The 22,103-nt window shown below is 40.7% G+C and overlaps 1 long non-coding RNA gene across 1 annotated transcript in view; it reads right to left on the bottom strand.

Annotated features, from left to right (window-relative positions):
• The window catches only part of LOC134930839 (uncharacterized), a 57,416-nt gene that overhangs the window by 2,716 nt on the left and 32,597 nt on the right, over window positions 1-22,103 (bottom strand). The window lies entirely within an intron of this gene.

Below are 22,103 nucleotides of genomic sequence, written 5' to 3'. Positions count from 1 at the left end.
TTTTAGGCCAAAAGGTTGCACCGAGGTGGCTGGATGACTAAGCTAAGCAACACAAGTGTGCGGCACAAACACCTGGCGCATCTAGGGTTGGCACTGCAGTCCCACTGCACTAATGGCCTCAGTAATCTGTTGTTATGGCCTCAGTAATCTGCTTTGCAACAGGGTATATATATATATATATATATATATATATGGCAGGATCACTGGAATTATATGGCAGTACCACTGGAATTATACGGCAGTATCACTGGAATTATATGGCAGGATCCCTAGACACATACGGCAGTATTCACCAAAATTCACCAAATTCACCAAACAGTGTTCCTCCATCTCCCAACTGGCTGTGATTAGCCGGAGCTAGCCGCTGCAATCATCTGGTCACCGCTTCTGACAGCTGCAATATATATGGGTCCCGGACAGCAGGTGTAGAGTGAGTAGCGGCCCCCAGCAGCGGTTTTTCTTTATATATACAGCTGTAATTCAGTGGCGGTTCTTGCCACGGGCAAGCAGGACTTTTGCCCGGGGCGCCGCCTTCCGGAGGGCGCTGGCGCCATCCGGAGGGTGCCGCACCGTGGCAAGATCCGCCACTGCTGCCCGCTGTGTCCCCCGTCCGCCTCCGCTGCCCGCTGCCGTCCCCGTCCTCGGCGCCTCCTGTGAAGGGAACTAGACGCTATGCGTCTAGTTTCCCTTCGTGGAGAGTAACTGCTGAGCGGTGCGCGATGACGTCATCGCGCACCGCACAGCAAAGGTCCTCTCCACGAAGGGAACTAGACGCATAGCGTCTAGTTTCTCTTCGTGGAGAGGACCTTTTGCTGTGCGGTGCGCGATGACGTCATCGCGCACCGCTCAGCATTCAAGCGGCGCTTTCAATGTACAGGGGGCGTGACTCACCACGCCCCCTGTATTAGGCCACGCCCCTTTCCTGCCCGGGGCGCTCTGCGCCCTTGAACCGGCCCTGCTGTAATTGTTCTAAGACTACTTGTGGAACTACATTTAAATTATACTACAAAAACCTTCACAGCAGCCTATATGGACTACAGCGCTTAAACTACTGTGCAAATTATCAGTAAAACATTTTCACTTCTCCAGCTATCCACTCTGACTGTGCTCTAATTAGAGGAAAAATAGATACAAACACAGTTCGATTTGTAACATATGTAACATTTTCAGCTACTATATTTTATATCTATTACTCTTTATACTGTTACATATGCCTACTATGGTTATTTTTATATTTTTATTTGTTAGTAATAAGTGGTTTTAAATGTCTAAATGTGTATGAAATAAATATATATTAATTGGAACCACCGGTACCATTGAATATCTACATTGGCTCTCTAGCGCGGCCTCTTTTGAATTGTTCTAGTCATATACGGCAGTATCAACGGACATATACAGCAGTTTCACTGGACATATACGGCAGTATCACTGGACTGGATTTATATGACAGTACCACTGAAATTATACGGCAGGATCACTGGAATTATACGGCAGGATCAATGGAATTATACGGCAGGATCACTGGCCTTATATGGCAGGATCACTGGAATTATACGGCAGGATCACTGGAATTATATGGCAGGATCACTGGACATATACGGCAGTATCAATGGACATATACGGCAGTATCACTGGACATATATACGGCAGTATCACTGGACTGGATTTATACGCCAGTACCACTGGAATTATATGGCAGGATCACTGGATTTATACGCCAGTACCACTGGAATTATATGGTAGGATCAATGGAATTATATGGCAGTACCGCTGGACATATACACCAGTATCAATGGACATATACGGCAGTATCACTGGAATTATACGGCAGTATCATTAGACATATACGGCAGTATCACTGGACTGGATTTATACGCCAGTACCGCTAGAATTGTATGGCAGGATCACTGGAATTATACGGCAGGATCACTGGACGTATACTGCAGGATCACTGGAATTATACAGCAGTATCAATGGACATATACGTCAGTATAACTGGACATATATGCCAGTATCACTGGAATGGATTTATACGCCAGTACCACTGGAATTATACGGCAGGATCACTGGAATTATACAGCAGGATCACTGGAATTATACGGCAGGATCACTGGAATTATACGGCAGGATCACTGGACATATACGGCAGTATCAATGCACATATACGGCAGTATCACTGGACTAGATTTATACGCCAGTACCACTGGAATTATACGGCAGGATGACTGGACTTATACGCCAGTACCACTGGAATTATATGGCAGGATCACTGGAATTATACGGCAGTACCGCTGGACATATACGGCAGTATCAATGGACATATACGGCAGTATCACTGGACATATACGGCAGTATCACTGGATTGGATTTATACGTCAGTACCACTGGAATTATACAGCAGGATCACTGGAATTATACGGCAGTATCAATGGACATGGTACAGTATCTGATAACATTTGCACTATATCAGCATACAAAACACATGAGAAGACACTAGCAGGTAATATGCATTTGGAGTACAGTAACTGTAAAATCACATTTCCACCACATCAGCATAAAAAACACATGGAAGGACACTATCGACTAATATGCACTTGGGGTACACTAGCTGGAAAATCTCATTTGTACCACATCAGCATAGCAAGCACACGGGAAGACACTAGCAGGTACTGTAATATGCATTTGGGGTACAGTATCTGTAAAATCACATTTGCTCCACATCAGCATAGAAATAACACATGAGTAGACACTAACAAATAATATGCATTTGGGGTTCAGTATCTGCATATCTGCACCACATAATTAAGAGGGACAGTAACAGTATTTAAACAAATAACAGGGTGTGTCAGTACTGCATAATAAACATTTGTGGTCAGTGTGTGTGTACTAAGACACAGCTGATCAGTGTCTCCAGGGGCAAAAAAAATACCTCTCTAGGCATAAACACCCATTGGTGAACAGTGCTCAGAGCAAGGAAAATGTCCTCAGCTCGCATTTATCTCCAAATATGGCAGACCTATATTCTATGCAGGGTCGTACTGGCCCACAGGGGAACAGGAGAAACCACCGGTGGGCCCCACTGCCTGTTAGCCCACCTCCTCTAGGGATTAAGTTCCAGGCTGTATCCTAGTGCACTTTAATTATACATTATACATATGTTACTGTACCTTATACTGCACAGGACTATGGGACCAGCCCATGCACTCTCTTACGGTTAGGTGGGCCTCTGTGGTGGTTGGCCACACCTCCACTATTGCCTGGCCACATCCTTAAGCATGGGCCCCTACCACTGCATTTCCCCGGTGGGCCCTTCTTGCCCCAGTCCGACACTGAGTCTATGGTGCAGGGATCAAAAATTTGACCCTTGATTTTTTAGAGTTTCCAGAGTCTTAGCATTCCTTCAGGTAGGAATGCATAAAGGTTTATGGCTGACTTTCTTGAGAGTACAGGTGTCAGCATTGACTGTATGGTTCCAAAATAAAATTGTTAACCTACAGGAGGTGCGCACTTGGGCCCTCATTCCGAGTTGATCGCACCAAGCAACTTTTTGCTGCTGGTGCGATCAACTAATCTCCGCCTATGGGGGAGTGTATTTTAGCATAGCAAGGCTGCGAATGCTTGTGCAGCCCTGCTATGCTAAAAATGTTTCCTGCAAAACAAGACCAGCCCTGGACATACTTACCCTGTGCGACGGATCCAGCGATGATTGGCACGGCTTTGACGTCAGACATCCGCCCTCCGTTCTCATGGACATGCCTGCGTTTTCCTTACCACTCCCCGAAAATGGCTCCAAACGGTGAGTTGCTGTCCCGGAATGCCTTCCTGCAGTCAATCTTCTTGCAATCGCCGCTGCGACCGCTTTCTTTGTAGTCAGCGTCGTTGCACGTGCATGCGCATTACGGCCCCCGCACGTGTGCAGTAGTGACCCGGTCACAGCTGTGCGAACGAAAGCACGCTGCAATCGGGTCGGAATTACCCCTTTTTTTCCAAGGAATGTTGCACATTCAACCTCCTTTTTGTTCTTCCTAGAGGACCTTGGGATTTAAGTTAGACCTAAAGACCCTTCAGGTTGTCCCATTTGAACAACTTGAGTGAATCTTAAATGGTTGACAGATAAAGTTCTCTTTCTACTGACATTTGCTGAAGTAAGAGGAATTTCAGATTTAGGGGCATTGTTATGTCATCCTCCATTTCTGAATTTTTTTATCCAGATAGAGCAGTTCTTCGAACCAAATCTGGTTATCTTCCAAAGGTGGTTTCTAAATTCCATCTTAACGAAGAAATTGTAGTCTCGGTCTTCTAGGGGCCAACTTTTCTGCGGGAGATGCATAGTTGGACGTAGTCCGTGCCTTAAGGATCTACGTGGATCATGCCAGTGCCATTAGAAAGATGGATACTCTCTTCATTTTCTATGAAATTCACAAGAGAGGATGGTCTGTGGATAAGCAGACACTGGGAAATTCACTTCGGATGAAAATTTCCGAAGCATATTTTCAAGATGATCTCCCTGTTTCAGGCAAATGTCTCTGCTCATTCTACTTGTAAGGTAGGCTGTTTCAGCAGAATAGATATGTTAGGTAGACACATGTTGTCCTTTTACACATTCATTAGACATTATGCCTTGGATACCTTTGCCTCTCAGGACGCTGAAATTAGGCGAAAGATTCTCCTGTCTAATCAGGAGCGTCCCCATATATACTGTATGGACGAGCCCGTTGCATGCTGGGAGTCCGAAAAGCTTTGACCGTTTGGTGCAAATCCGCTGTCGCTCCACTATATCCCAATGTATCCTGTGGAACCCGTGGACTTAGGAGAAATCAATGGTAAGTTCTTACCTTACCATAACATATATATATATATATATATATATAAAAGAGTATAACCAAATAGTGCTATTCGACGCCGCCTTAGACACAATAGTCCTTGGAGGAGATGGCCGCAAATCTCCAAAACAAGTCCTCTTGCTAGATGAGAACCGATGGTTAAACAATGATAGTGGTAGTATAGAGAGCGCTCAAATAAAATTCTCTTTATGTAGTGTCTCCAAGTTCTTCCTTCAGTTTTTGGATCAATCATGGAGAGATGTATTGTCTGAAAGAAACCCTCTCACCAAAGAATCACCCAAAGCAATGGCATCACTCGTTGATCCATAATTTTCAGATATTTATTAAAAAACTTTTAACATCTTTAAAAGTGTTGTTGTATGTCTCTTACATTAGTCTTAACAGTCGTGGGAATGATCTTAGTGGGACTTGCTGCCCACCCCAGCCGGGGAGGAGCTCCTAGGCAGCCTGTCCACCCACTATGTTATAGACAATCAACCAACGCATTTCGTCTATACAAACTTCCTCAGGGGTGTCTTAAAAATAAATAAATAACAATCGCAATAAAAATAAAATACTTAAATAATTTCATATACAGCAAATTATCAAATTTACCGAGTGACCTAGTGAGGGCGTTGATGGAAAAACATTATTCTATGGGTAATTGGAAGTATGAATATTTCAAAATGTATTAGTCATAGACTTAATATCAGATATTTGTTTAACTGACATATACATTTAATCATCTCAACTGCTGTTTGCAATTTTACTTTTCTATAATTCTATAAACTTATGTACACACAAAATAAATACATTTTCTAATTGTGCAAAAATAAGGTTTACAGGTTTTTGTACATTCTTATACTAACATTGATCAATTGTGCCATCCATATTGAAACTTACTTTGACATGTAAGAGCGATGTTCTAACCTTGGATTTGTAAAATTGGAACTATGTTCTTAAAAGCACACCTCTGTGGACACAGGATTAGTAATTAGTCCTAATTCATTCCTAACTCATATATAAATAAATAAATTACACCCTTTTGTTTTTATATACTTACAAACTGTAAATATTAGTTCCTATGATTGATAAGAAAGATACATATAAAGGATTCCCAGTTTCCTTTTAAATAACGTGCAGAAAACTCCAGAAAGTTCTGAAATTCCACATATTATTTATTACCGATGGTACATCGACGATTTGATTGTAATCTGGAAAGGAAACAATGAGAGCATTGAAAGATTCATTAACCACATTAATGAAAATTATTATAACCTGAAGTTTACCTACAAAAGCCATAAGAATGCTATAGAATATCTTGATTTAAAATTAGAAGGTGTCAATAACGAAAAAATCTCAACATCAACCTACTTTAAAGAGACATATGCGAATAGTTTTATCCCCACAGACAGTTGCCATCTAAAAAGCTGGAAAACAAATGTTCCCTATGCACAATTTTTAAGGATTCGCAAGAACTGCAGTCATTTGGAGAACTGCTGGGATCAGTAAAAGAAAGTTATATGAAAGGTTCTTGGAGAGGGGATATGACCAAATTGATCTAAAGGAAGCCCAACTACGAGCTACTATCAGATAAATCGAAAAAGGAGGTAGATAGTAAAAGGGGTCGTCCGTTTATAACTCAATTCAATAAAGAAAAAATCAGAATCAAGAAAACCCTAGAGAAACATTGGGGAATCCTCCTAAAAGACCCCATATTAGGGTCCAGAGCTTCCGGAAAAACCTGCAGTCATTTATAGAAAAGAGAGAAACCTGAAAAATATTGTAGCTCTGAGTGAACTACGGCTTGAAGGTGATTCTAATAGACTTGAGAAGAAAGGGAATAATGTTTTGTCCAGAAAACCAGGATGCTTTAAATGCAAGAAATGTATTTGCTGTAAGCATTTTGGCATATGTCCAAAAATAAGGAAGAATGACAGTTGGGAAAATATACAATATAAAGATATTCTGAACTGCAATTCTAAATATGTGGTTTATCGTATAACATGTGGTTGTAACTTACATTATGTTGGTAAAACGAAAAGAAGTTTAAAAGTTCGTATACAAGAACACCTCCGAAATATAAAAAATTAAATTCAAACCCATAACGTACCGAGACACTTTATGAAATTTCATAATTCAGATATTAGTAGTTTAAAATTTTGCATTCTTGAACAAATCATACAAAACCCTAGAGGGGGTAATATAGATTTACAGTTATCAAAATGTGAATCCTTTTGGATCTACGAGCTTGACACACTTACCCCAAAAGGGTTAAATGAAGGTATAGATACCGTTTCATTCATATAAATCTCATTTATAGAATACATATTTTTTCACTCTTGAAATAGCTTTAAAAAGAATGATTTAGAAAAGTGGGTCTTCTGTATGTTCATGTTGTTATTATTATGTAAAACAATGGTCATTTGTGCATATGTCCAAATTGGATAGATTAATCTGAAATAATAAGCCATTATGAATATACTAAATATCATTGAAACAAACTGTTTTATATACAATCATGTACATAATTGGATAATGGGGTAAACCAGTACTAGTTCACTATTAAAACTATATATATTATAAGTGACATAAGTCCGGGTATTTTTATAGTTAAAAGCAAGGAAGCTTCCAATATAGATGGAACACAATTGCGTTTCATTCGTTTTGTTTATGAAGCCGGTTCGGTCATGAGACAGGAAGTTACGTGCCGTGTGTACGATTCAGGTTCCCATGGGAACAAAAAACAGTACGGGAAATGGCTGGGTTGAATGCGCAAGTAGTAGGTTCCCACGAGCAGCGCGTCACGTGATTGCGCGGCGTGACGCATCTACGCATCTACGTATACTATCAATTAAGCTGAATTAAGGTTTATATTTACATTAGATATTTATGCTAACAGACAATATGAGGATTTTATAAAAGAAGAAAGTAACTAATAATAAAATTTCAGGTATTTGTCAAGTTAGGACCAATAGTCACCTAGTAAAAAGAGTGATTATAAAAGCAATCAATTAGCTAGTCCATAGGAAGTGATGTAACAATTAGGGGGGAATAAAAGTCCAAGGGAATGCTCTTGGTGATCATTCAGAGCAAAGACAGCACTGAGGACACTAGCATATGCACACAGCTAAAAGTAAGTAGTCATTTATGCACTGGATTCATTTAAAATGGGCACTTATCACTATAAGTATTGTATTTAAGAGGGACATTTAATATCTCTATTAGGCTAATTAAAAAAACTTTCCTTGTTCTAAAAATAAACATAAAATATTTTTATAAGAACTTTCTGGAGTTTTCTGCACGTTATTTAAACGGAAATTGGGAATCCTTTATATGGATCTTTCTTATCAATCATAGGAACTAATATTTAGAGTTTGTAAGTACAGTATATGAAAACAAAAGGGTGTTATTTATTTATTTATGAGTTAGGATTAGTAATTAGTCCTAATTCATTCCTGTGTCCACAGAGGTGTGCTTTTAAGGACATAGTTCCAATTTTACAAATCCAAGGTTAGGACATCGCTCTTACATGTCAAAGTAAGTTTCAATATGGATGGCACAATTGATCAATGTTAGTATAAGAATGTGCAAAAACCTGTAAACCTTATTTTTGCACCATTAGAAAATTTATTTATTTTGTGTGTACATAAGTTTATAGAACTATAGAAAAGTAAAATTGCAAACAGCAGTTAAGATGATTAAATATATATGTCAGTTAAACAAATATCTGATATTAAGTCTATAACTAATACATTTTGAAATATTCATACTTCCAATTACCCATAGAATAATGTTGTTTCATCAATGCCCTCACTTGGTCACTCTGTAAATTTGATAATTTGCTGTATATGAAATTATTTAAGTATTTTATTTTTATTGTGATTGTTATTTATTTATTTTTAGGACACCCCTGAGGAAGTCTGTATAGACGAAACGCGTTGGTTGATTGTCTTTAACATAGTGGGTGGACAGGCTGCCTAGGAGCTCCTCCCCGGCTGGGGTGGGCAGCAAGTCCCACTAAGATCATTCCCACGACTGTTAAGACTTATGTAAGAGACATACAACAACACATTTAAAGATGTTAAAAGTTTTTCAATAAATATCTGAAAATTATGGATCAACGAGTGACGCCATTGCTTTGGGTGATTCTTTGGTGAGAGGGTTTCTTTCAGACAATACATCTCTCCATGATTGATCCAAAAACTGAAGGAAGAACTTAGAGACACTACATAAAGAGAATTTCATTTGAGCGCTCTCCATACTACCACTATCATATATATATATTTTTTTTATTTTTATTTTTTTATTTAATCTGTTTCATACTTTATCATCCATGTGGACTAACATTGGGAATAGTAACTTGTGCAAAGCGCAGTGGTATTGGAGCAAGGCTCCTTGCCCACAGCATGGTGAGCAAAAAAAGCCATGCAAGGTGATGTGGTGTAAACAACAAAAAAAAGAAAGTCGACCATTTCATGCGTCAACCATTTTACCATGTTGACCTATTGTGTGTTGACCTTTTGGGGTCGACCTTGTGACTGTCGAACATTTCCAGATTGACCCTATGATCCATACCCATTCACATTGCATTTTCAGTTGGTCCACCCCATATTCTTTTTATTGTAATACTATACAAAAAACGTAAGCAGCCTAAAAGCCGACACTAAAGTCTGTAATCATTTTCCATTTAAAGTAAATCTGACATTATGACAAATTTTTATCTGTGGAATCTATTAGTCCTGTATTTTTAGACTATTGAAACTGCATTCTAATGCTTGTCACTTTTTCACAACGTACAATATGCATTTTAATCCTTACCAGTAGGAATAATTGTAATATGTACCTTTTTGTTATTTTCTTTGCCATCACATTTATATATTATACACTATTCTGTGAATTCTTCACATCTCAGACATTCAATTAATTTTTAGCATTCCTCATGCATTATCATAACTCACTTTAGTACAATATTATCTGTGTGTATGTTACCTTTGTTTGACTTTGGCTGTCGGCAGTGGCGTCGGAATGGGGGGGGCAAGGGGGCAGCATGCGCCCCCCAAAAAAAAACATTAAACAGACGCAGGTGCTGGGGAGGGGCAGCGCTTACCTCCAGATCCCCGCTGAGCCTCCTACTTTAGAAGTTTGCCACTGGCATCGCAGCATGCCTGTCCTAGCCTGTCCTTCACTGTTGCATTACTGGGAGGAGTCGGGGATGTACCAGCCAGCCCAGCATGGCCACGCCTCCTCCCAGTAATACATCAGTGAAGAGTGAAGAGCCAACCAGGACAGGACATGTGGCAGCAGGCTGCGGCGCCGGCGGCAGACTTTTTACACTAGGAGTCTCCGCGGGGATTCGGAGGTAAGCACTTCCTGTCGGAGGGAAGGGGTTTGAATCAAAGGGGAGCACCAAAATGTATATTCTACAATGCCCCCCCAACCACAAACCACTCCTGCGCCCCTGGCCGTCGGGTAAGTACATCTGATGAAACAGTGATGAAAAACATCTTGTAGGGTGGGGTTTGGTTGTTTCCTGGTTGAGGTACTGTCACATTCATAAAGACTAATTTGGATAGACGAGTTATGATGAGTCAAATAATGCAAGGATCTGTCCATTTTCCAACTAAGGCATGGTGATGTACCAGCAACTAAATGCCCTATCCTATATAATAAAAGGCTAACATTGCTCCTCACCTCTGTGGGAGAATTCATATGCCCACCAGCAAACACTAGATGGTACCCAATTAAAATGCTGCTCCGTTCGGCCACGCTTCCTTCCCCGGGAGTCAGCAGCCATCACAGCATGGAAACACTGCTCAGCATGTCAATTATCCTTTAGCCCGTCCCCGGACTCCCATTGGTTAGTTTCACAGGAGTCTGGGGGGCAGGCTAAAGGATGATTGACAGGCTGAGTAGTGTGTGGAATGCTGCAGCTGCTGCTGATTCCTGGGGAAGGAAGCCAGGACATATGTTACATACAACTGCAAATGTATGCATATGTGTCCGGGCCGGTTCCCCCCTGCACACTTTGGACAGCACTGCAGTCCAGGGGCAGCAGCCGCCCCTGGGTACGTCTATGCATTATCTATTATTTATTTGGCATAGAAAAAGACTCTTAGTCGTAAGCATGAAATAGACTTTTTTTGGGTACAGAGGTTGAAGCCAACATTTTCATCAAAGAGATTAATTAGCATTTCAAATACTCAACAGGGTCAAATAAAAGGATATTTTGTTAAAATGGTTATTATGTCAAAAGTAAATAACAAATTTGGAAAGTGCTTTCAAGCTGGCTTTAAAAATGCAAATAGTTCAGCATAATTAGGTAAATCAGAATAGAGTCAGAATAGAGATTATGTGAGCATTAGTTTTCTACGTTATAACTCGCCTACAGAGAAAGTAGGAGAACTACATGACATGTATTTGCATAAGTATAAGCATTAAACGGATTTTCTCAATATGTTCCCTTAAAAAAACATTTTCACAAAATTGACATTAATGATTAATGTTCACAAACTTACTGATGGCATTAAATCCCCATGTTGACCTTTGTGAAAATGTGTATAGCAAACAGGGCTATTACTAGTATAAACTAGAGATGTGTGCCGACCCCCATGTTTTGGTTTTGGATATGTATTAACTTCATGTTTTGGTTTTGCCAAAACCACCCTCAAGTGTTTTGGTTTTGGGTAAACATGTTTTCATTAATTAAGAACTAGCTCAGAGACCCAAGGTTCGTACAAGGAAATGGAGTTGGAGTATACAGTGAAAGAAAGGTAAAAAATTATCAATTGAGTGATTATAAAAAAAAAATAGAAAAATTGAGACGTGGACTATATCGACCTTCTGTTTTGCAGCAAATCTGGAGTGAAAAGGCCATAAAAGAATACAACAATGATCGATTAATTGATTAATTAAAATTAACAAGTGTGAGGCTGTTCTGCAGGGGGAATAAAGGGCAAGAATGATTGATTAAATTAGTAATGTGTTGGAGAAATAACCAATAAAAATGTTTGTCTATGTAAAATAGACCAGCAGCTCAGGAGGAGACAAAAGGCCATAAAAAATACAAGCATGAACAATTGCTTGATTGGCTGATTGCTCAATTATTTAATTAGTAATGTTTTAGAGCAATAATCAATAAATATGTCTATGCAAAGAAGATCATCCCAAATGCCCCCCCCCCCCCCAAAAAAAAAGCTTATTATAAAAAGAAAAGTGGTGCAAGATGTAATTGTCCTTGTGATCTTCCACACACTTTTATGAAGGACATGCACAGTTTAACAAACCAAGCACGTTAGTGACAGGGAATGCCACTTTTTTGGCTGAAATGTTTGGTTTGTTTGGGTCCCCACAAAATAATTTTTTGGAAGAACTACCTCTGATCACCAATGAGAAGGTTGATGATGAGGGTGTTAATTACATTATAATTTTGTAAAATAAATTTAATTAACTCGCTGTAAATAACGTAACATGGAGGAGGTACCTAGATAGTTAACATCCCAACCTCTACTAACTTTGGCCTCAAAATGGTGCAGATACCTTCACAAATGTCACAATTTGGTTAAAAATAATCCCACAAGCAAGAGGTGGCTTTTTTGGTCTTATGCCCAAGCATCACAATGGCTTTCTTTATCTCATGGGCAAGAACTGCTGCCACTGATGGCTGACTTATACAAATGTTTTCAACATTCTCATTAGTGTCAGAAAGTAGCAGTACACAAATATCCACCTGTTCTGCTTCCACACTAGCATCCTCAATTTCTAATATGTACTCATCGCCATCTTTACTTGTACTGCTCCCCACATGTGCAGATGGTGCAGAGATGGTGGAAGGAGGTGAAAGAGGCTTCTCTATGAGGACAGTGAGAAATGTGATACTCACAAATTCTCAGGGATTTGTCAGATTCACACATTATCAGGAATTTGAGTCTTAATGTTCTTTTTTGGGAGGCACTAATTTGTTGCTTTTTAAGGTGACACCTCTGCCTTTTTTAACATTGTGAAAGATTTTTTATTTCAGGTGCCCTTTTCTAAACATTCTACCAAGTTCAAGTAAATTTTTAGACGCTATACATTATTTTAATTTTTGCTGTTAAAATGCCTGCTGTGAAATTTTAAAAATGAAAGTGAACAACAATGTAAATAAAGAAAAGGAAGAATAAATAAAATAAATGTTGAATTAAAAAACCAAGTGTATCACTGCGTGTGTGTGTTTTGTCCCTTTACAAAGTTTCTTATTCAAGGTAATAATAAACTTTATAGGGATTTATATTATATATCATCAGATTGTTTTATTAATAAAGTGTCCAGTTCCACAAGTATATTTGTCTCCTGTGAATTTTTTTTGTATATTAATTACTACCTACTAAACCCTTTTCTGAAAGGTTCTTCTAATAGTATAATATTGCTAACCAAAACTGCTGCTTTATAAAGTGTGATATTTGTGATACTATATTGTGTTCTTAATATTTCTGAATTTATCTGATATTGGTATCACTTTGTAAATTAGGTGCTACAAGTAGGCGCTAGATCTATTTATCGTGTCCTTTAATGGTGTTTATTACTGGCATATTATAAGCTTGATAATTGTATTACAGTATATAATAGTATATTCATCTCTAGTATAAACAATTGCATCTTCTATCTCTGTATCTCTTGCCAGAGCTGGATATTTAACGCAAATACACGCACTCATGATGATAGGTGCTTCTTTTGATTGGATGATTGCATATTGATCTTTGCAGGTGACAGTACTGAAGACTTTAGCATGGGATGTAGTCGAGATCACGGCAGTCAGCATAACGCCCCGCAAGGGACTTCATTGCATTCGCCCCCCTGCCGGCATTCTGGCGGCAGGGATCCCGGCGTCGGCATGCTGACAGCCGGTATCCCAAACCCAACCCATTATCATAGCTACTGTATTATATAAGTTGCAGTAGTAAATTATTGATATTTCCATTTGTACAGCAGCAGTGAAAGACTTTTAAAGGGAAATATATTTCTATGTAGTTTCATTTCACTTAATGTAGTTAAAATTACTTTGCATCTGCATTTAATAGTTTTTGTTTGTATTAAATTATATTTTACATTATTAATGTCATTTTTACATTTATCAATTACACTAACCAGACACTATACTCTGTTTATATGATGCTACTAAAATATGATATTATTTCCAAACAGAGAAATGCAAATTACCGTATATACTCGAGTATAAGCCGACTTTTTCAGCACTTTTTTTTGTGCTGAAAAAGCCCCCTCGGCTTATACTCGAGTCAGTGCAGGGAGAGCAGTGTGACAGGGAGAGCAGTGTGAAGGAGGGACACGGAGCGCACAGCGCGCGCCTCTCCTGTGTCCCTCCTGCATCTCCGGCGGCAGCGGTGGGTCTATTAAAGGAAGTACCCATTCGTGAGCTCTGATTGGCTCACGAACCGGCACTTCCTTTAATAGACCCGCCGCGGCCGCCGGAGATGCAGGAGGGACACAGGAGAGGCGCGCCCTGTGCGCTCCTTGTCCCTCCTTCAGAAGACAGCGCGGGAGCGACGGACGGTAAGTAACAGGCACTGGGGGAGCATATTTGGCACTTGGGGAAGGGGACATATGTGGCACTGAGGGGACTTATCTGGCACTATGAGGGGGCATATCTGGCACTATGAGGGGGCACATCTGGCACTCTGAGGGGGCATATCTGGCATGAGGGGGCATATCTGGCAGCATGAGGGCATATCTGGCACATCTGGCACTGTGGGGCATATTGGCAGCATGAGGGCATATCTGGCACATCAGGCACTGTGGGGCATATCTGGCACTGTGGGGGCATATCTGGCACATCTGGCACTGTGGGGCATATCTGGCAGTATGAGGGTATATCTGGCAGTATGAGGGCATATCTGGCACTGTGGGGCATATCTGGCAGTATGAAGGCATATCTGGCAGCATGAGGGCATATCTGGCACATCTGGCACTGTGCGGCATATTTGGCAGCATGAGTGCATATCTGGCACATCAGGCAGTATGAGGGCATATCTGGCATTGTGGGGCATATATGGCAGTATGAGGGCATATCTGGCACTGTGGGGGCATATCTGGCAGTATGAGGGCATATCTGGCACTGAGGGCTGTGTACGGCTAGAGCTGCATTTCCCACCCTAGGCTTATACTCGAGTCAATAAGTTTTCCCAGGTTTTTGTGGTAAAATTAGGTGCCTCGGCTTATATTCGGGTCGACTTATACTCGAATATATACGGTACATATTTATTACTATCATTGTCAAACCACATCTTTATGCTTTCTATAGAATAATCTTGCTGCTGCAGAAGTAAAACTGACGTATAGGCTACTCTTATAGATTTGGATGCATCATGATCGGGTGTAGTATGGCTGACCACCCATCATGAGCATATGCACATACATATTGTATAGTTATCTCTGCATGCTTATTTTCATGCTGTAAGTGATATGTAATATAAACTTGAAAACAAGAGCTACACATGTGTCAAATTCTTATTTAGCAGACTAAAATGAGTTAAAATTGACTGGTTTCATTGCAAAAGCATTTTTACTATTTACCAGTATTAGTAATTATTAGGGTGATCGATCCAATAATTAGCAGCTACCTTGCTGTGGCTTTTTTCTTTTACTGATGAACACTACAGGCACATCTAAAGCAATACAGAGTTAACTAATTTGTCTGAACAACTGTTTTTGTCTGTTTTCCATGGTTTGGGAGCAAATGGTCAATTTGTCATTGCTCTCATCCATTACCAGATTTTCATTCCAACCAGACAGGTGGTCTGTCGGATAATTGTGTAGTGTATCTCGGTAGTATTCAGTATGCCGGCTGTTGGAATCCCGGTGCTCAGTATAACCGGAATCCCGACACCCGGCATACTGACAACTATTCTAACCTCTTGGGGGTCGACGACCCCCTGGAGGGAGAACAAATAGTGCTCATTTGCGCTCGCCCAGCTGCCGGCATGCTGGCGATCGGGATCCTGGCGCCTGTATGCTGGGGATCCCGACCTCGGGCATAATATACTACACCCGTGTATCCCCAGCTAAAGAATACATTTAACTTAATAAACTTTTTCTTTTTTTTTTCAACTTCACAAGTAACATTAGGCCGAAGTAATAGGGTCCGAATTTGCTAGAGGTAAGGGATGCCGGTTGACCTCGGATGTTTTTTTTAAAGCGGCAATCATTTATAAGGTATGACTTTGCTTTGTAAATGATTGCCACTTTAAAAAAAAGTCCAGATCAACCGGCATCCCGCACCTCCAGCAAACTCGGACCTTATTACATACTGTATGCCCCCCATGTGTTTCTAAATACTATATGATAGATACATCATACAATCATGCACAATACATGTGTGCAGGAGATGTACTATGCCTTGGAGAGAGATAAAATGGACAGAGATAAAGTATCAACCAACCAGCTTCTGTCATTTTTCAAACACAACTGCCATGTTACAGGCTAAGAGCTCATTGTCTGGTTCTGTATCTCTCTCCACTTTATCACTCTCCATGGCATAGAACATCTCCTCCTGTGTCTGTCTCCGAGATAGCTGCCTCATCACAAAGAATTTTTGAAAAATAAAAAAAAACTTTTTTACAGAAGAAAATTAGGTAGCCAGTGTTCTGATACAATAATCAAGCAACGTATCAAATTACTAAGTATCAGTCACATGACTGAGACAATTCCTAACAATTTATTCATGAAGCAATGGATAGGCAGCATCCTTCCACAAAAAAATGGCTGCCTCTGTTGTATGTGGTAGAGATTATACTTTACTATTTCAGTTGGACTCATCTTAGATAAAAGCATAACAATTTATTCTAAAGACTAAAATAACTTTTTCGTTCATCTTAGATACATGATCTGGGAAAACATAAATAGACCTACACAAACAACCAAAAACATTCCAGTTAATGCTTATGTCCTATGGTTGATATAAAAATGTCCAACAATATAAATTACTATAGAAGTTACAAATTCAAAATGGTGCTCATTTAGTCTTGGATGTACAGTAAGTACAACTTTTAAGCACAAAATGCACTGTTTGTTATTGCGTATGTGCAGTTAATTGGTATCAGGCCCCCTGCCTTTTTTGAGTCAAGCTTACCTAATACCCAAGACTCAAAATATGAAAAGAGGTAGACATCAGGAGATAAGTACAGTAAGGACTAAGTCCAAAACTTGTATCAGCTGAAAAAAATAATAAGAGAAAACAAAATGTACAATACCTCTATAAAAGTGAACAACCAGTCATAGGCTGATCCCTCTGCATAGTGCTAATCAGCTCCATACCAGTCAGCTCTTTTCGCATCCATGGTGTGGTGCATGTGGGGGAATTACATTTTTTTTTAACAAAATCAGCACCACTGGTGTTTATAGCACTACAAGAGCTAGCAAACTCATGGCTGTCAGAGCATGCTGGCGCTTATAGAACTTAAAGCACTGATATCACCCCCCTTCCCCAGTAAAATCTGCCCCTCCCGGGACTGCCTGGCAGGGGAAGTGACTTCCCATTGATAGCCAGACAGTCAGTGCCACCAGGGGGAGGTGTTTTCTCCCATCGAGTCTGCAAGTCTGGACTACGAACACAAAGAGAGTGCTTCCCATGGGAAACCACTCCCCTGCATTATCTGGTTTCTAGGGCTGCAGCTGAAGCCGGCCGGGGGAGCAAGTGTGATGGCGCATGCGCATTGTTGGTGCAGCCATATCACTACCATATCAGCAGCAAGAATGTTAATACATGCTGGCGATAATACGGTAATGCAGGTCTGAACAGTTAAAGAATGATGTATGTTTTTTCATACACCTACCCGTTAGACTCTGACTGCAGCTGCTAACGGACAAAGGGGTCGATTTACTAAGCTTTGGATGGAGATAAAGTTGACTGACATTATGTCCCAGCCAATTGGCTACTAACTGCCATGTCACAGGCTGGGTTTGAAAAATGACAGTTATGAGCTGAATGGCCGGTACTTTATCTCCGTCGACTTTATCTCCATTCAAGGCTTAGTAAATAGACCCCTTAGCCCCACCTCCTGGTGATGTCAGCCATCAACCTCCATAAGGGCAGGAGAAGACATCTTGAAAGTCCTCCAGCTAGACAGGTAAGGAGACCTGCTGTACACAATCTTCATTCTTCATTTTTTTCCCTACCTGTGGTCAGGGGAGTCTTGGTTTGGATACTTTCTGTATTACATGGAAGTGAAATGCAGTGTATGCTATTCATTTATCATATGCTATTAGCATCATTTATTTCACATATTATACTGCAGACATTTTAATATACCTGCTTCTCTGCATAGTGGTCAAATTGTGTTTTTCTGTTTACATTTTTTGCGTAAATTATGTCCAATTCTACAGGAGTACTAATGTATTGTCCAATCATTGACCAGTTAAATTGGTAAAGAAATATAGAGAAAGTGTATATTTGAATCTAGTTAAATTGAGCATTTACAATTAACATGTTTTGTAAAAACAATAAAATTCAAATTGGAATGTTCCATCTTTGTGGATGCATATTTCCATGTGTTGCTAGCTTTGCTTGTGACATGTAGTGGTAAATATACCAGTAATACCAATTAAATTATTTAGCCTCTAAATAAAGCTAACAGGGCCTTACACTCCCCATCCACACCCATGTTTGGCTAACGTTCAGTTCACGTCCACGTCCACTCTGTTTGGCAGATAAATATTTGTTCTCATGTCGCAGACATTACCTCATATTTGTTTGTACTGACTGCAATCCAGAATTTTGGACATATTGCTTCATTTCAATGGCATTTTAAGGTGGTCAAATGGGAGAGATCTGTATCTTGTACCACACATTTGGCAGATATTTTTAGAAGGATATCATTGTTTTGATAAAAGTTAACAAAGTAAAATTAGACCTCTAGTACTTTAAGAAATATATTTTAGATTAAACAGAAGATAATCTTCCAGTATAATCAATAGTTTGAATTGGAAACAAGTTTGTTTTCTTAAATATTTAATACATCATGTACTAACTGCAAAGAACTAAAGGGACCTACACACTGGGCAATATCTTGAAAGATATGAACAAAATCATTCATATCTTTCAGTGTGGATGCATCAATGATGAACGATGCGCATGCCCGCAATCGTTCATCGTTGATCAATCATCATTGATACATGCCAGGCAATTTGGACGATATAGGGGGTCATTCCGAGTTGTTCGCTCGGTAAATTTCATCGCATCGCAGCGATTTTCCGCTTAGTGCGCATGCGCAATGTTCGCACTGCGACTGCGCCAAGTAAATTTGCTATGAAGTTAGGTATTTTACTCACGGCTTTTTCTTCGTTCAGGCGATCGTAATGTGATTGACAGGAAGTGGGTGTTTCTGGGCGGAAACAGGCCGTTTTATGGGCGTGTGGGAAAAAACGCTACCGTTTCTGGGAAAAACGCGGGAGTGGCTGGAGAAACGGAGGAGTGGCTGGGCGAACGCTGGGTGTGTTTGTGACGTCAAACCAGGAACGACAAGCTCTGAACTGATCGCAGATGCCGAGTAAGTCTGGAGCTACTCAGAAACTGCACAGAGATGTCTTTCCGCAATATTGCGAATCTTTCGTTCGCAATTTTACTATGCTAAGATTCACTCCCAGTAGGCGTAGGCTTAGCGTGTGCAAAGCTGCTAAAAACGGCTTGCGAGCGAACAACTCGGAATGACCCCCATAGATGTATGCACTCTCATATCGTCCAAATTGACCATTGATATCGTCCAGTGTGTAGGTAAATTTGACCATCGATAATATCGTTGGTCGATAATATTGATGGTCAAAAACATTGCCCAGTGTGTAGGCACCTCTAACTGGATTAAAGCAGCCAATTAGTTGAGGTCTTCGCATTAAAGTTAATAGCTATTTATTTCATATAATGCATATCATTAGTTTCCTAAGTATTCATAGTAAGGCGGGAATCCAATTGGTCATGCTTTTTGCCACGTGGGGAAAGATCCAGGATTCATACCCAGAACTATTCAATAAAACAACCTTTTCCCCGCATGGTAAAAACATAGTTAACGTGAGCTAAACCATACATTTTGCAGAAACAGCAGAATGTATAGGTTTCACAGTACATCAAAAAACCCAAACAATGCCTTTCTCCTGAGGCTGTGAGGCTTAACGCATGTGGTAAACATCACTAACTTGATTTGGGTAGTGAGCATAATTAGCCATGGGGTAAACGTTACATTCATTAAGAACACAAGATTTACTTCTCCATTTTAGATTTCTGCTGAGCTCTTTTAGTCACTAAGCAGTGATAAAAGTGGAGAAGTGAGCCAGTGGAGAAGTTGCCCATGGCAACCAATCAGCTGCTCTGTACACTTTTATTGTATGCAAATTATAAATGTTAAGTCAATGCTGATTGGTTGCCATGGGCAACTTCTCCACTGGCACACTTCTCCACTTTTATCACTGCTTAGTACATCTCCCCCTAAGGGGTCTATTTACTAAGCCTTGGATGGAGATAGGTCTATTTACTAAGCCTTGTATGGAGATAAAGTCGACGGAGATAAAGTCCTAGCCAATCAGCTCCTAACTGCCATGTCACAGGCTGGATTTGAAAAATGTTAGTGTGTTTACCACGCGGGGAAAAGATTGTTTCTTTGAATAGTTCTGGGCAGGCCCGGCGCTACCCGCTCAGCAAAGGGATGCAGTGCAGGTAGGCGCCGTACTGGACAGGCGATCTGCCTGCCCTCCATCCCTTTGCTGTGCCTCCCTGTCTCCCCCTGCTGCTGCCGGCTGCTGTGCCTGTCACACTGTACAGGCAGCGGCGCCGGCAGCTAGAAGCCTCCCCCTGCAGTGTCCGTATCCTGTCCAAAAGGGGTGGAGCTAGATGGAACTGGGGGGCGGGGCTACACAGGACCAGGCTGCAGCCTGTTACACAGGATGATGAGCGGCTCCAGCTCCAGCAGCCAGACTTCTTTAGGTGAGTGAATGGAATGAGAGTGAGCAAGCAAGAGAATGTGTGTGTGTGTGTGTGTGTGTGTGTGTGTGTGTGTGTGTGTGTGTGTGTGTGTGTGTGTGTGTGTAACAAAGATGAAGTAGCATGGAAGTGTTTATATATAAAAACACAAATTTATTGACACAATTGTGACATAAAACATAAAATATAAACATATATGCATATATTGCACTGATCCCAAATGATTTCTCACCCTCTTTTTGATTTGCAGTGGGCAGAGAGCTTTTCACAAAAAGCAATCAAGTCCCGGGGTAATTCAAATAGCACCACCGCAAAAGACTTTTTCTTTAGGAGGCTGAGTAGGGAATCCAATAGTGCGCTCAAAAGAGGATGTCCATATCGTCCAAACGACGCGTTTCGGAGAAAACTCTCCTTTTTCAAGCTTGGATGATATGGATCTCCATCAACCAGATATATATACCCTTACTAATTGATACAATTGTTCACTTAGACTTCCGGATCCGCCAACCGGAAGTGACGCGTGCGTCCCATTACTAACTTCCGGTTGTGTTCCATTCGGTATATCCTCTCAATCCACATATAAACATAATGTAATAAAAAACATAATGTATAATGTCTCTAGTGCACCGGTACTTAGACAGCAGGATTCCGCTGCCACTGTAAACATTGTACACTCAAGTGTATGTGTGTGTGTGTGTGACTGTGTATATATATATATATATGTGTATGTGTGACTGGGCAGTGTTTAAGCGTCACTACTACAGGGAGCATTGTATGCATAAGCATCAGTACTACAGGGGGTATTGTATGCGTAAGCGTCAGTACTACAGGGGGCATTGTATGCGTAAGCGTCACTACTACAGGGGGCATTGTATGCGTAAGTGTCAGTACTACAGGGGGCATTGTATGCGTAAGCGTCAGTACTACAGGGGGCATTGTATGCGTAAGCGTCACTACTACAGGGTGCATTGTATGCGTAAGCGTCACTACTACAGGGGGCATTGTATGTGTAAGCGTCACTACTACAAGGGGGCGTTGTGTGTAAGCATCATTACTACAGGGGGTGGCGTGTGTAAGCGTCACTATTACTAGGGGGCATTGTGTGTAAGCATCACTACTACAGGGGGTGTTGTGTGTAAGCGTCACTACTACAGGGGGCATTGTGTGTTTAAGCGTCACTACTACAGGGGGCGTTGTGTGTTTAAGCGTCAGAACTAAAGGGGGCCTTTACGGGGGGCGTTGTGTGTTTAAGCATCACTACTACAGAGGGCATTGTGTGCGTAAGCATAATTACTACAGGGGCATTGTGTGTAAGCGTC

This window comes from Pseudophryne corroboree, chromosome 1 (genome assembly GCF_028390025.1).
Source record: "Pseudophryne corroboree isolate aPseCor3 chromosome 1, aPseCor3.hap2, whole genome shotgun sequence".
Classification (NCBI taxonomy): domain Eukaryota; kingdom Metazoa; phylum Chordata; class Amphibia; order Anura; family Myobatrachidae; genus Pseudophryne; species Pseudophryne corroboree.
This window is presented reverse-complemented; position numbering and strand designations above follow the sequence as displayed.